Raw genomic sequence first — 14,761 nt, 5'->3', positions numbered from 1 at the left:
TATTATTATTATTAGGTCAGTCCGTGCGGGTGCCTGTCTGGTTATGTAACTCCAATGTCTGGTGAATAGATTCTAATTGTGGATGAAAGTAAAGGGTAAACTTAGAGAAACCACAGAGTGGAATTGTCAATAAGATGGTACGATGTGCAGCAGTGTGTGTAAAACCGTGCAGTTATGAGTTCCATTAGTGTAATCTCACAATTCGATACAAATACAAGTCGATGGAGTACATTGTAGTGTCACATTTACAACATATTATTCCTCTGCTGACTTCCCCCTGCGGAATAGCCTCCCGGTCCCTATGTGTCTTGACACAACCTCCTTAAGTTCCGAAATAGACCTTTGTCTTTACCTCTTCCTTCTCCTCCTCTCTTCCCTGCTAATCATACAGTTGTGTGACTGATGTGCAGGGACCTTATGTGTCCTTGGGGCCCTTACCCCATATCTCTCATCCAAGCCTCTGTCTTCCACTGAATTTACCTAGGCTCACCCTAACCGCGGGTGGCTGCACTTATGTCGTAGTTCTCCTTTTAGCACTTACCCCAAGCACTTCTCCATGAGCACCACAGCACCTATCCCTCACCCCCATCCCCTTGCACATTCTGAACACTCGCAATGCATAGGTTTGTCTCCCCTCCCTTTTTATTCTCAAAATGTGCTTGTACTATTAATTCAATTATTTATCTTTGTTGTAATTCATTGTCTACCTTCCTCTGTCACCACCCTGTTGCCCTGTGGGCGTGTAGAAACAGTTTTGCTAATTGTATAAGCACCTAACAAGTGACCAATAAATAAATAAAACAATAAAATAGAAACTAAGAAAAACCTTATCATTGACACTGCCTCTACTCAGGACCCTCTGCCCCTTCCAAAAATGGACAAGCCCCAATTCAACTTCTCACCCCTCACTATCAAAGAGGTGGAACAAGTTACTTACCTGTAACTGTTGTTCTCCAGCATGGGTCTGGCATGGATTCACATGCTCATGAATATTCCCCGTCGTCAGGCTGGGAATCCTCGGTACAGAAAAAATCAGTATCAGTTTCATTTCTGATCTGTCTTTCCTAGTAGTAACCAATCACTGATCTCTGGGTCATACTGCCCACAGCCAATGACTGCCCTCTCCCTAAGCCCCGCCCCCCGGCAGCCATCCTCAGATTTGGTAGCACGCAAAGTGGCAGTATGACCAAGTGAAGAGCCGTAGAGGGGTAGGCGGAATGGTTCGCATGTGAATCCATGTCAGACCCATGCTGGAGAACAACAGTTACAGGTAAGTAACTTGTTCCTTCTCCAGCGTGGGGTCAGGCATGGATTCACATGCTCATGAATATATGATTACATAGCAGTACACACATGCACAACCACGGGAGGTGGCAAAAGGTGCAACATGAAGCAACTCTTACCTCCTCATCAGGCCCTTGGGGTGAACCGGTTGCACAGCACTGCTTGGCCAACCCTGGACTCCTCCCTGGAATCCCGATCGACGCAGTAGAATTTCATGAAGGTGGGCATCGACCCCCACGTAGCAGCCCTGCAGATGTCCAGCAGGGGCACACCAGACAAGAACACTGTGGTAGCAGCGATCGCTCGGGTCGAATGGGCTCTCGGACGGCCAGGCAGCGGTCGGTTGACAGTATGGTGACAGTGCATGATACAGCCGGAGAGCCATCTGGAAATGGAAGCCTTCGAGAGAGCCTTCCCTTGATTCACAGGTCCAAAGTTCACAAAAAGCTGTGACATCTTCCGAAAACTCTTCGTGCGGTCCACGTAGAACTTCAGCGCTCTAGCTACATCCAGCGAGTGCAAAGTCCTCTCGGCCAGCGACGAAGGCGACGGGAAGAAAACTGGTAACACCAAGGGCTCGTTGAGATGGAAGTCCGACGGCACCTTGGGCATGAAGGAGGGATGTGTCCTGAGCACCACCCTCGTGTTGTGAAAAGTCAAGTATGGAGGCTTGCAAGATAGGGCCTGAATCTCTCCCACGCGCCGTGCGGAGGTGATGGCCACAAGAAAAGCTGTTTTCCACGATAGGAACTTCAACGGTGCCGTATGCATAGGCTCAAAAGGGGCCCCCATGAGCCTAGTCAGCACCACGTTGAGCTCCCACGCCGGGGCTGGGGCCTTCACCGGCGGGAACGAGCGGAATAGTCCCTTCATAAATTCCTTCACCAGGCGATGAGACCACAAGGACACCCGTCCTGTTGTATCTGGAGATGGCAGCCAGATGTATCTTGATGGAGGCGTGAGCTTGTCCAGCCTTGGCCAACGACAGTAGGTACGGCAGTACTTGAGGGGCCGTAATTGTCATGATGCCCGCTCCCGGGGAGCCGGTTCAAGCCCTGCGTCCCCGAAAGCGGACATCCAGTCCCCAAGGAAGGACCCAGCAACCCCATATAGAGGCCCTTTGGACAGTGTCCTGGCACCTATGGCGCCAGGCTCATAAAAGACATCAGTCCTGGCGCCAGGCTCATTATGGGAGTGCTTGGGTGCACTTACCTGATGCAGACCATGCTGCCGGATCCCGGCCTCCTTGAGGCCTGAAAGGAACTACTTTACCTGTGGGACTAATTTACCATCCGGGCGTGGTCGGGGAAGGATACATACCCGATTGGAGGAAGGATACATACCTGGAACTTCTTCCAAGGCTATTTAAACCCCACCCGAACAGCCACACATGCTTCGCGTTGTTCTGCATCTAGCAGCTGGAGGCTCACCGTGTCTGCTCCTGCATCCTGACTTCTGCCACGCCTGCCAGCATCCTGGATCACCTGCAAAGGAAGAGAAGAAGAGAACATAAGAAGGAAAAGTCTTTACCTGCTAAATCCGCATCCCGGAGACATCTCGCCGACAATCCTGAAAAGGAAGACTTTATTTAAAAGATCATCCGGATTTGCAGTCACGCCCCAGCGCCTAGGGAGAAAAAGACCAGAACAAAAGGTGAGAGAGAGAAGGGAATAAGGAAAGCTAAATCTCCATGTTAAGACTTACCTGTTGATTCATTCCCTCTTCATTTCGGGTCCGCGCCGCATCCTGGCATTTCCGGACCCCGGCCCCTAAGGGGAAAAAGAGACATCAGCGTTAATGAGCGAATGAAAAGACATTACCAAAAAACGCTCATTAAAGAATTACCTGATTTCTACAAGGATTTCACCTCTCATTTCGGGTCGGTACCTGTTCCCCGGCATTCCGTACCCCGGCCCCTATGGGGAAAAAGACACTAGCATTAGTACATTAATGCATGGACACAAGGGGAACCGCTTATCAAAAAACGTACCTGGAAGCCAAGCAAGTTTGGTTCTCACCAATCCGAAAATCCAGTGAAGTAACTGGATACCAACGCGCCCCTGCCTCAGAAGCAGGATGGAGAGCTCGTCCTTCCAGACCCTAAGGTGAGACGCTACGAGGAATCACACAAGGGTTTCGAGGAGGGTGAGAGGGGAAAGTGGGAGGCCGATTGCATTACCCTGCAGACAGTTAATCCCCTATTTTCGCCTACAGAAGGATACTTCTGCGAGCCAGACAAGCCAGATTTGGGGGCCCGGTCCAGTCCGTCTTCCGAACCCTGCGCATCACCTTAGAAGAGGTCACAGCAGCGCGAACCAGGCCAGCGCCTCCGTGGGAGTCAGGTGAGCGTTACAGTAATCCGTAGAAGGTTAATCTTTTGTGCCCGGCACCAGACAGAGAGCCTCTTCCATTTGTGTCCGTAACACTTGAGAGTTGCGGACGCCCTGGCCTTTGCAAGAACCTCTCTGCAGTCGGCCGGTATATCGTATCCTCCAAACTCTAGTGCTGTAGGAGCCAGGCCTGCAAGTTCAGCGACTTCGGGTCGTGATGAAGAATGGCGCCTCCTTCTCTGGAGAGAAGATCTGCATCCACAGGCAGTTTGACTGGTGGGGACGCCGATAAGTCCAGAAGGTCCGGGAACCAGATCTGTCTCGGCCACACCGGTGCGACGAGGATCATTCTGCACAGGGACCTCTTGAGCTGGTTGACGAGCCAGAGTAGCAGTGGCAACAGCGGGAAAGCATAGAGGAATAGGTTGTCCCAGGGGAACGAGAAAGCATCGCCCATGCTCCTCGGCTGGGGGAACCTGCTGGCGAACCTCTGGCACTTGGAGTTTGTCGCCGTCGCGAAGAGATCGACCTGGGGTCTGCCCCACAGCCTGAAGAGTCGATCCACTTGATCCTGGCGTAGCTCCCACTCGTGGCACGAGCGCAGCTCCCTGCTGAGTGAGTCGTCGATGGTGTTCTTTATCCCTGCCAGATGAAAAGGTACCAGAAACATCCCCTGGTCGACGGCCCAGTGCCACAGATCCTGGGCTTCCTTGGACAGGGCTGGGGATCTGGTTCCGCCCTGCTTCCTGATGTAGAACATTGTGGTGGTGTTGTCGGTGAAGATCCTCATCACCTTGCCCTTGAGGGATGGAAGAAAGGACCCGAGGGCCCAAAACACTGCGCGGAGCTCCAGAATGTTGATATGAAGCTGTTTTTCCTCCGGGAGCCAAAGGCCTCTCGCGTGGAGATCTCCGGTATGCGCTCCCCACCCTTCCAGGGAGGCATCCGTCGTCACCGTTACCTGGTGAGCTGGGGTCTGAAAGTCTGCGCCCGCCGTCAGATGAGTGAGGGTGCCCCACCACCGGATCGCTCGTCTGAAGTTCTCGTTGAGCGGTATCCTGTCCTCGAAGCTGCCCGTCGCCTGGATCCAGCGTGCCGTGAGAAACTCTTGCAGTGGACGCATTCGAAGTCTGCACAGGCGTACCAGATAGATGCAGGAGGACATCATCCCGAGAAGGGATTTGATGGATCTTACCCTGGCTACGTCCGTGGCTAGCAGACGTTGCACCTTGCCCAGGATGGCTTTCGTCCTTTCGTCGGACGGCGAGGCCAGCCGTGCCACTGTGTCGAGCTTGGCTCCCAGAAACAGGGCGACCTGCGAAGGGACCAGGTGGGATTTGGGCAAGTTGATGGAGAACCCCAGGTCCGTGAGTAGCTGGACGGTCTTCGCTGTGTGTTCTACGGCAAGCTCCCTTGTCCTTGCTCGGATCAGCCAGTCGTCCAGGTAGGGATAGACATGGATCCCTTGTAGGAGTAGCCATGCCGCCACCGGTGCTAGGCACTTGGTGAATACCCTGGGTGCGACTTTAATCCGAACGGGAGGGCCTTGAACTGTTAGTGCCGTCCTTGGACCACGAACCTGAGGAACTTCCGGTGTCCTTTTAGAATGGGGATGTGGAAGTAGGCATCCTCCAAGTCCAACGACGGCAGGAAATCGTCCTCCTCCAGCTGTCCCAGCACGCGCTGGAGTGTGACCATCCGGAACTTCTGAGCCTTGTTGTACTTGTTCAGTCACTGCAGGTCCAGGATGGGACACCAACCTCCTGTCTTCTTCTTTACGAGAAAGTATCTTGAGTAGACCCCGGAGCCCCGAAGTCTCTTTGGGACGAGCTCGATGGCACCTTTCTTGAGCATCGCCCTTACCTCCAGAAGCAGCTGGGGTACGTGGTTTTCCTTCCTGGCCACGGGTGGCACACGAGGGCACTTCTTTAGAAACTTGAGGGCGTGCCCCTGGGCCAGGGTTTCCAGCACCCAACAGTCAGTGGAGATGGACTCCCACACGCTGACTAACTTTGCCAGCTGGCCTCCCACTGGGGTGCTTCGGTGGGGGCCCGACGCCACGGTCGGTTCAGTCCTGTTTAGAGGCCGCTTTGACCTCCCTGGCGACGATGGCGGGTGCTTGCCTCCGGTGTTCCGAAAGGAAGGCCGTCGTTGCTGTAGAACTCCCAGGGCCCGGGCTGTCTCCGTGTCCGTTTTGATGGCTTGTAGGGACTCATTGACTGTCTTCCCAAACAGGTTGTTCCCGTCGAAGGGCATGTCCAACACTTTGGCTTGTACGTCCTGGCGGAAATCCGTCGCCTTAAGCCATCCGCACCGTCTGAGGCAAACACTGTTGCCCAACTGGCGGAAACCGGTGTCAGCGATGTCCGTCGCCACCGTTATGGCGTGGTCCGACACCACCTCGCCTTCTTGCAAGATATCCAGGGCTTCTGCCCTCTTGTCGTCCGGCAGGAAGTCCAACAAGGGAGCGATTTTCTACCAAAGTTCCCTGTCGTAACGGGCAACGATAGCCAGGGCGTTGGCCGCCTTAATCGTCGTCGCCCCCGACGTGATGACTCGTCGTCCCATCGCGTCGATCTTCTTTCCCTCGCCGTCCGGCGGTGAAGTCGATGTCGATGCCCCCCTGCCTTCTTCCTGGCCGCTGCTGAGACGACTGAATCCGGGGTCGGCTGCGCTCTAAGGCATAGAGGGGCTGTGTCAGGGACCCAGTACTTCTTTTCGTATCGGTCCCTTTTTGCCGGCGTCGTGGACGGGTTCTTGAGGAGGGCGAGCCCCTCATCCCAGATGTCATCCAGTAGAGGTACCGCGAGGACCGTCTTCCTCTTGGTCTCTCTACGTTGATAGAGGAACCCCTCCTTCTTTTCTTTGGGGCAGAGCTGGAAAAGCTTGGATGCCCTGGAGATCATCGCATGGAAGGATCCAATCTCATCGGCGGGGAAGCCCGGGGAGGAGGTGACGACGGGTTGTCCACCCAGTTGTCGCCGCCCTCGTCGCCCGTGCCCGTCGTGGCCGTGTCATCCCCGCGGACCATGGATGGGGAGGAGGGTTGAGCAGGCATCGAGGGCTGGAAGGGTGTAGGAGGATGTGTTCTTCTCCTCTTGGGTGGTGGACTTCCCGACGGGCCTGCCCCTGGCTCCTCTGTCGGGCCTGGCTCCGGCTCCTCCGTAGGGGGTAAAAGCAATCTAGTCCTTATTTCAGAGCATAAGGATTGAATTGCCATCAAAATGGCCGCCGAGTTGTCCTGCGGCACTGGCTGCGACGGGCGTGACGGTTGGTCTGGGGTCCTGTCGGTGCCGCCGTCACTTTCATCGTCCCCCTTGTCGGGATGCCTCTCAACGGGCTGGTCGTCCTCCATGCCTGCGTCGTGGCTCTCAGGGACTTAGACAATTTCCTCCTCGAAGGCTGTGTCTGAATCCACGACGGCCACTGCCCCCACTTTTCTCCGCCACGGGCTTTGTGGGGGTTCTTTCGATGGGCTTGAAAGATGCCTCCCTCTGAGGTGGCAGGGAGACTCTGGGCCTTGAGGCCGCTACCACAGGTGTAACCTCCGCAGGCTGCGCCAGGGTTACCGCAACCTTCTCGATAGAGGCCTTGGCTGGGTGAATCAAAGCCTTAGTCACCGACTGCGTGCTTGTGGCTCCACCTTAGGGGAGAGATCGACTGGGGCCTCTCCAGAAGCTTGGCCGGGTTCTCGGATTTCCTCTTACCCGAGCCAGAGCGTTGGCTCGTAGTCGATGGCGCTGGGGAGGATGCACCCTGCCTGGCAGCCGAGGAGCCCGACCTTCCGGAGCTCCCGGGGCCTGCGGACTCGCGGTGCTTAGCCTTTTGTTGGGCCCCCGTTGCCGGGGTGCCCTCACAGGACTTAGAAGACCACTCGGATTTCTTCTTTTTCTTCTCACCTGACGGGCTCTTTCCCTCCAGCCAGTTGGTGAGACGAAGATGGCGGTCCCTCATGGTCCGCTCCGTCATGTTCCCGCAAAACGCACAGTCCTCCTCCACGTGCGTTTTGTCCTCGTGAAGACAGTAGAGGCATAAGGAATGCTCGTCTTCCTTGAACACGTTCTGCAGCTGGCATCCAGGGCAGGCCCTGAACAGCTTCCTGGGCGTCAAGCTCCCTTTCTCCAGGGCCATGTCCGGGGTAGTCCTCCGAAATTTCTGGAATCCTCCAAAAGCGTAATTCGACGAAATCTTCACCCTTGAGGGGCGTAGAAACCTCCGAAATGGGTCCCCGTTGATCGGATGTAAAGACGGTGGAGCTTGAGGCTCAATTTAACCGAAAAATGAGAATTCTCTTTGAAAAAGCGCGAAAACACAGCAAAAGCTCGAGAGCTATAGCACGAGGACTCCCAACACTTGAACGTGCGGTAAAAATCTGAGGATGGCTGCCGGAGGCGGGGCTTAGGGAGAGGGCAGTCATTGGCTGTGGACAGTATGACCTAGAGATCAGTGATTGGTTACTACTAGGAAAGACAGATCAGAAACAAAACTGATACTGATTTTTTCTGTACCGAGGATTCCCAGACTGACGACGGGGAATATTCATGAGCATGTGAATCCATGCCAGACCCCATGCTGGAGAAGGAGACTATTATCCTGAAACTCAAACCTTCCAACTGTCAGGGAGACATCTGTCCAGCCCCGCTTACCAAAGAGGCGGCCAATGAACTTGCCCACTTCATTACATCTTTCATTAATGCCTCATTCAAATCCAGCACTGTACCCAATAATCTGAAAGACGCTTGGCGTTAACAATTCTGGACTGAGCAGCTAATCGCAGATACAGCACTACTTGAAATCAAACAATCTGCTGGGGCTGAGACAATAAGGATTCAGACCTAGACATGGGACAGAAACGGCGATCATTGACTTGAAGACGCAAATTCAGACTCTAAGAGATGAGGGTAAATCAGCCTTGCTTCTGTTACTTGAGCTATCAGCGGCATTTGACTTGGTGAACCATAAAATCTTATGCAAACACCTCTCATCTGCTGCGCACTTCTCGGACCAAGCAAACGCGCGTATAGAGTCCTTCCTCAACAATAGATCCATGAGGGTCTTTGCACCTTCAGCCTCGGCCTTACCCACGCCATTTACCTGTGGGGTTCCACAAGGATCTCGCGTATTCCCGATTCTCTACAATGTGTTCTTCACCAAGCCTCTTTTTGATAAACTTGACTACCTGGGAGTCATGTACACCAACTACGCGGATGATACCCAGATACTCATCCCTATTACTGGTGATCGCATTGTAGACAGTAAGACCCTCAACGACATTTACAGCATCATACAAACCTGGATGGCAAAGCATGGGCTTTGTCTAAATGACGAGAAGTCTGAGATGCTCCTCTTGGGTTCAACTGCCAAACGAAACAAATTAGGTGCCTTATTTACCTCATTTAATAATGATGGCAACATCATTAAAGTAGCCAATGATGTGAAAACTCTAGGAATCTATATTGACTCTGCTCTCACCTTAACTAGACAAACTAATGCCTTAGCATCTTCCACAGCCTATACTTGTAAGCTTATTGTGGCCTGCCGCCCATATCGAACTACAACTAATTGCATTTCAGTAGCTCGAGCATTAGTCTTATCGAAGCTTGATTATTGCAATGCGTTTTACCTGGGTACATTTCAACAAAACCTCAATAAAATGTAGGTTATGCAAAATAACGCTATTAGATCAGCATGGAACATTCCTAGGAAGCAACACATCACCGCAACCAGACAAACCATAAAATGGCTCGATACTAAGCAAAGAATAGAGCTGAAATCACTCTCCCTCACCCACAAGTGTCTCTACAACCAAGCGTGCCTATCTACTTGTCCAACACCTTCTCACGCCACTCCTCCACACTACCTACTAGAACTGCGCAGTCACATTGTGTTTCCATTCCACACTTTACCCAATAACGCGCAGGGCAGGGTCAGCTTCCCAGTCCTTGCAGCAAAGAAATGGAATGCACTCCTCGTATCGCTAAGAGAGGAACCATCCTTCTCTATATTCCGAAAAAAGGTTAAAGGATGGCTCCATGAGCAAGACCTTAACCCGCCTGCATTATAGCTTGAGTTACAGTTAGAACATCTGTATTCAACCATCACTTAAGCATCATTTCCTGCTGTATATACTACCTCTGCCCTTTTCTTGTAATGCTGTCTCCTGTATAGTTGTTATATGTAACCTTGTGTATCATTATTGTATGCCAGTTTTGTATATTCTTGCCTGTGTGTAACCTGTAAGAATAGCGCACAGATGCCCCGGGCTTGGCTGTGCTTTACAAATAAATAAAATACAAAATATTTTTAACTGTGCCCTTGTGCATGGTTTCTAGGCTTGTATAACATTAGTAACCGTATGTTTATATGCAGCGCCTCACAGTTCCATACAGGCAAATATTAGTGTAATGCTTTACACATTGACAAATCAATTTTCGCTTTATAATAGCGCATGTGGGTGCTGCGACTCCCAAGACTGTATGTAGTTTGTGGTCATATATTTACTTATTTAGAGACTTGGCTAGTAATGCAATACATCAGGCAGCGTTTAGATTTGAGATGTACATTTCATGTACATTGTCACAGACAGTTCATCTTTATATTGCACCAATAGAAAAGAAGTACAGATGGGAATAGGTAAATCAACTTATACACTATTCTGACAGCAATCTTCTTTTCAACAATGCAGAGTAGGTAACTGATGTAATAGTTACTACACAATTATTAGAATATTCTAACATATAAAGCCATGATAATGTTATGCAATAGACGAACAGATGGGTCAAATTCTTCAATGTTCTGCTGTTTAAATAAGGGCTAATGCATCTCCCTTTCATTGTGCCCAGTTCTTAAAGAAAGGCTGTTAGTGAGAATTTGTTGTTGGTTCAAGGTAGTCCAGGTTGTGGATCCAGAACATTTCCCTTTGCATTAGGAGATCACTTGGGTTACGTCCTTTTGCCGGTGTCTTGCCCACTTCCAAGATCACATATTTTAGTTGAGCTATAGTGTGTCTGTTATCAATAAAGTGTCTGGCTACTGGTTATTTCTGATTATGGGTCCTGATATTGGACATATGTTCAGTGAGTTTTTCTTTCATTTTCCTGGTTGTTTGCCCTACACAAAATTGGCCACAAGGGCAAATGAGGCCATAAATGACATGTTTTGTGTTGCAGCTAGCGTAATGTTTAAAAGTTATCTTCTGAACAGTGCGGGGGTGGGGTGTCTCACATCATAACCTTTCTGTACGTTATTGCAGTGGCTGCAATGTAAACATGGGAAGGTACCATGTTTTGGTATGTTACAAATGGTGGTCTTGGTGCATGTACTCTATCTGTTTTGACTAAGTTGTCTCTCAGGTTCCGTCGTCTCGTATATGCGACCAATGGTGGTTTTGGAAACAGTTTTGTCAGTTGGGCATCTAAACTCGTGATTTTCCAATTATTTTTGAGCATACGATTAATCTGGGCACTCTCCCTGGAAAATGTCATTAGGATCAGTGGAGGGTCTCTCTTACTCCTTTTTGGTTGTAGTTAGGTTTTCCTGGTCTGCTACTCCTATTTTTAGCTAGTTCGAGTATCGGTTCGGGTTATCTTCTGGATCTAAATCTAATGGTCAGTATTTCTGATGCTTCTCTATAGTCATTGTCATCGGATACAAATCTTCTCACTCTCAGGTATTGGCTGAGCAGTAAAAAATGTTTTAGATGCACAGGTGTTAACTTGCGTAATGCTGTGTGTTGACATCTGTGGGATTGCGGTAAATAGATGTGTTCAATTTGCTTTCTGTGGGAGTCACTTCAACATCCAGGAAATGTATGCTCGGGGATCCCACTTCAAGTGTAAATTTAATTCTTAGGTAACACCCGTTGAGGTGCCAAAGGAAGGTGTTAAGCTCCTCCTACGGGCCCTTCCAGATCCCAAACATATCATCAATGTACCTTTTCCACATGGCTAGTTTTCTTGCCCATTCCTGATGCTCTAGAATGTGTTGTGTTTCAAATGCGAACATGATGAAGGGATAAAACTCCTGAAAGGCTTAGAGCTCATTGTTCTGTTTACATATAACTTTATAAAAAATATACATTCACACTCTGATGTGTTCTAAATAATCTAACATTGACATGTATCATGATTAATGATTATAATTCTCTATGTGTATTCAAAAGTGTTGACTGACTTGTTTCAGTATGGTGTGCAGGGGATGGGAGTGTCCATCACTATAGGACACTCCTCTTTTCCTGACAGACAGTGGCAGCTTAGTGTGCCAGAGCTGCATGTTTCTCCCTTGCATCCTAAGACAGTTGAGATTGATTAAACATTTGTAAAAACTGTGACTACGTATTTACTTTAAATAGGTGTGCATTCCATTTGATCACAAGTGCACTCGCAAAACAAGTGCCATAGTAAAATATAATGTGCCACCAACTTCTGAGCAAACAGGAGGATTAAGTGGCATAGGAATTTGTAATGTGCCGTTGATGCCTGAGCAGGTGTTCCTAACAGTGCCCAAGGGCTTTGATTTGTTCGCTACATGACTTTCTACACACAGAGATCGGATCTTCAGTGTTAACAAATTCCTCTGCTCCATTAGCAGAAAAAAACACTGTTTTGGGGAATTGGGGGATAATTATATTAGTAATTCCTACACCTGGAGAGCTCCACTAGCAGCTCCCCTAGTGTAGCAACTATTACCCTTAAAGAGACAGTGTCCTTAAAAGGTCTTGTGATATTTCCCTGCCTTCGATGGAAAGTAAGCATGGGTGACCAAGAAATCCTGCCATATGATTCCCAGGCCAATCATCCACAAACTCAGGAGGCACTGTGTCCCCTTGATCACTTTGCTGGAAGCCTCCAGTGTCAGGCAGGGGACTTTATCACATGATGGATAGCTGTTCAAGTTTGCCATACTCCTTTTTTAAGTGTGCTGGATTGAAGCAAGTATGTTTGCCATGATTAGCATATTTTATAAGTCTTAAACCCATCCTACTTTTTTCGATCAACTTCTATTGTTCATTGAACATTACTTAAATATTCACTAGGAATCATCTAGTGAAATTGGGACGGTCCATAAAGTTAATATGTTTTAGTTGTTGAATGTAATAACACTTGTAACAAAAATAGATTGACATGTTTAACTATCTTCAAGTGCACCATTTGGGTTCAGATTTGAATTCTGAAGACCAAGCAGTATTAAATGTACCTTTTTGTTGGACCGAATACAAACCAGTAATTAAAAGGACATTTCAAGGTGCTGTAATGGGCTGATAATGTAAAGAGAAATTAACAATGACCGTAACACCATTCCACAGAGATGCAGCATCACATTAAATCAACCAAGTGAAACAATTCTTGGTTTGAATTCCAGAACTGAATGCATAATTTAATCCGTCTTGCAAACATTTTAAAATAAAATGTTTGTCATGAACAGATCATATTATTCATCAGACCAGATCAAATAGATGATAAAAGTAAGTGGTAACTCCAAAGCATATGATGTCCATATGTTGGCAGAATGAATAACGATGCATCACCTGTGTAATAAAGTGGGTAAAGTATTAACAGATCATTAAAAAAATAAAGGTAAGACAGCGCTTGATTATTTTTGCCTTGGATAACACTATCAGAACATATCTGCATTTTTCATCTATTAATACAGACAGATCTAAAAATAATGAGACTAAGAAAAGATGTAAAACCTCAATTGCATTCAAAATGGTTGAAGAACGTGAGCATAAGAAGAATTAAGGAGTTAGTAATAGAAGAATTTGACAAGAATAGCAGGACTGAGCTTGAATATTGGGCACCAATGTTATATACTTACTACATCTTGAACATATAGTCTAAATCTTGGTTATACATTAAGGAATAGCAGGGAATCCAGCTCAATAAACAGACAAAAAACGAATGGTTGAGTTAGCAATAAGAGAAGATGATCGGAAGATCTGGACTGGGCATACGTATTGGGCACTTGCTGTCTAGGAACGCAAGGTTATGACAGGCATAGTTATATACAACGCATAGAGCATATCTTACACCCAAGAGGATGAATAAGATGCAGAAATAGGTGCACTGCTTATCGGACGAAGCTGACATGGTACATATGTTTTGGACCTGCCCAGTGATGCAGGCCTTTTGGGATAAGATCAAAACCAAGATAGCACAGAGAGAAGTACTTACTGGGCCTCTTTCCGAGAGGAAGCAGACATGAGTCGCACCTAGCAAAAATGAAGGACCTGATATGTACACTAGCCAAAAGAAGAATAGCAATGACATGGAAGACAAGGGAGGGTCCGAACATAGAATCATGGTGGTCAGATCTCCAGAAGTGGGCACTGGCAGAGACTGTGGTGTGGATAAGAGCAGTGAAAAGAGGAGAATGCGAAACAGCGCAAAAACTAACCGCATGGAACTCCCTGATGGAGGATCTATTTGGCTGTGGGGAGGAGGGAGACAGTAAAGACCCCACGAGAACAGAGGACCAATAAGTGAAGATAGGAAGGCCGTATACAAAGCCCCGAGGTAAGACAATATACGCACTAGACTCTGTGATTGCCCCCAACGAATTGTCGGACAGGAACAATAAGGTCGCCGGAAAGTTCCGGGACAGCAGATGCAGGACAAAATCCGTGACATGTGCCAGTTACGTTATGAGTGTTTGCATGTTATGTTTTTGTAAAAAATAATAAAGAAATGTAAAAAAAAAATGTTTTGGGCACTTGATACAAGTTGATATTGATAATGGAGAGTAGGCATTGGTTACAAATAAAGATACAACAGCAAACCCAGCCCAGTGATTAGAACATATCTATGTGCAAATATAGATACAATGCCTGATGGTATGACAAATGCCTAATGCCAAGTTCTTGATGAGGACAGAAACATGAAAAAAACAAAGAAATAAATGATACAGTCAAGTACATAGTTGTTATTCTCGTAATAATAAATAAAAAGGAAAATAACCCAACAACTGCTTTCAAAATTTGACGTAAAAATGTTAAGGCATCATGGTATTGTGCATCTTCTGTCTTTTTGATAACATTTGCACATATAACTGTTCTTTTTTTGCCTTCAATTGTGATTACAAAATTCAATGTAGCTCCATCAGGAATGTAGTGTTTTTTAAGTTGATTTTCTGGTTGAATACTTGACATA

This window comes from Ambystoma mexicanum, chromosome 11 (genome assembly GCF_040938575.1).
Source record: "Ambystoma mexicanum isolate Mex_15411 chromosome 11, UKY_AmexF1_1, whole genome shotgun sequence".
NCBI classification, from domain to species: domain Eukaryota; kingdom Metazoa; phylum Chordata; class Amphibia; order Caudata; family Ambystomatidae; genus Ambystoma; species Ambystoma mexicanum.
This window is presented reverse-complemented; position numbering follows the sequence as displayed.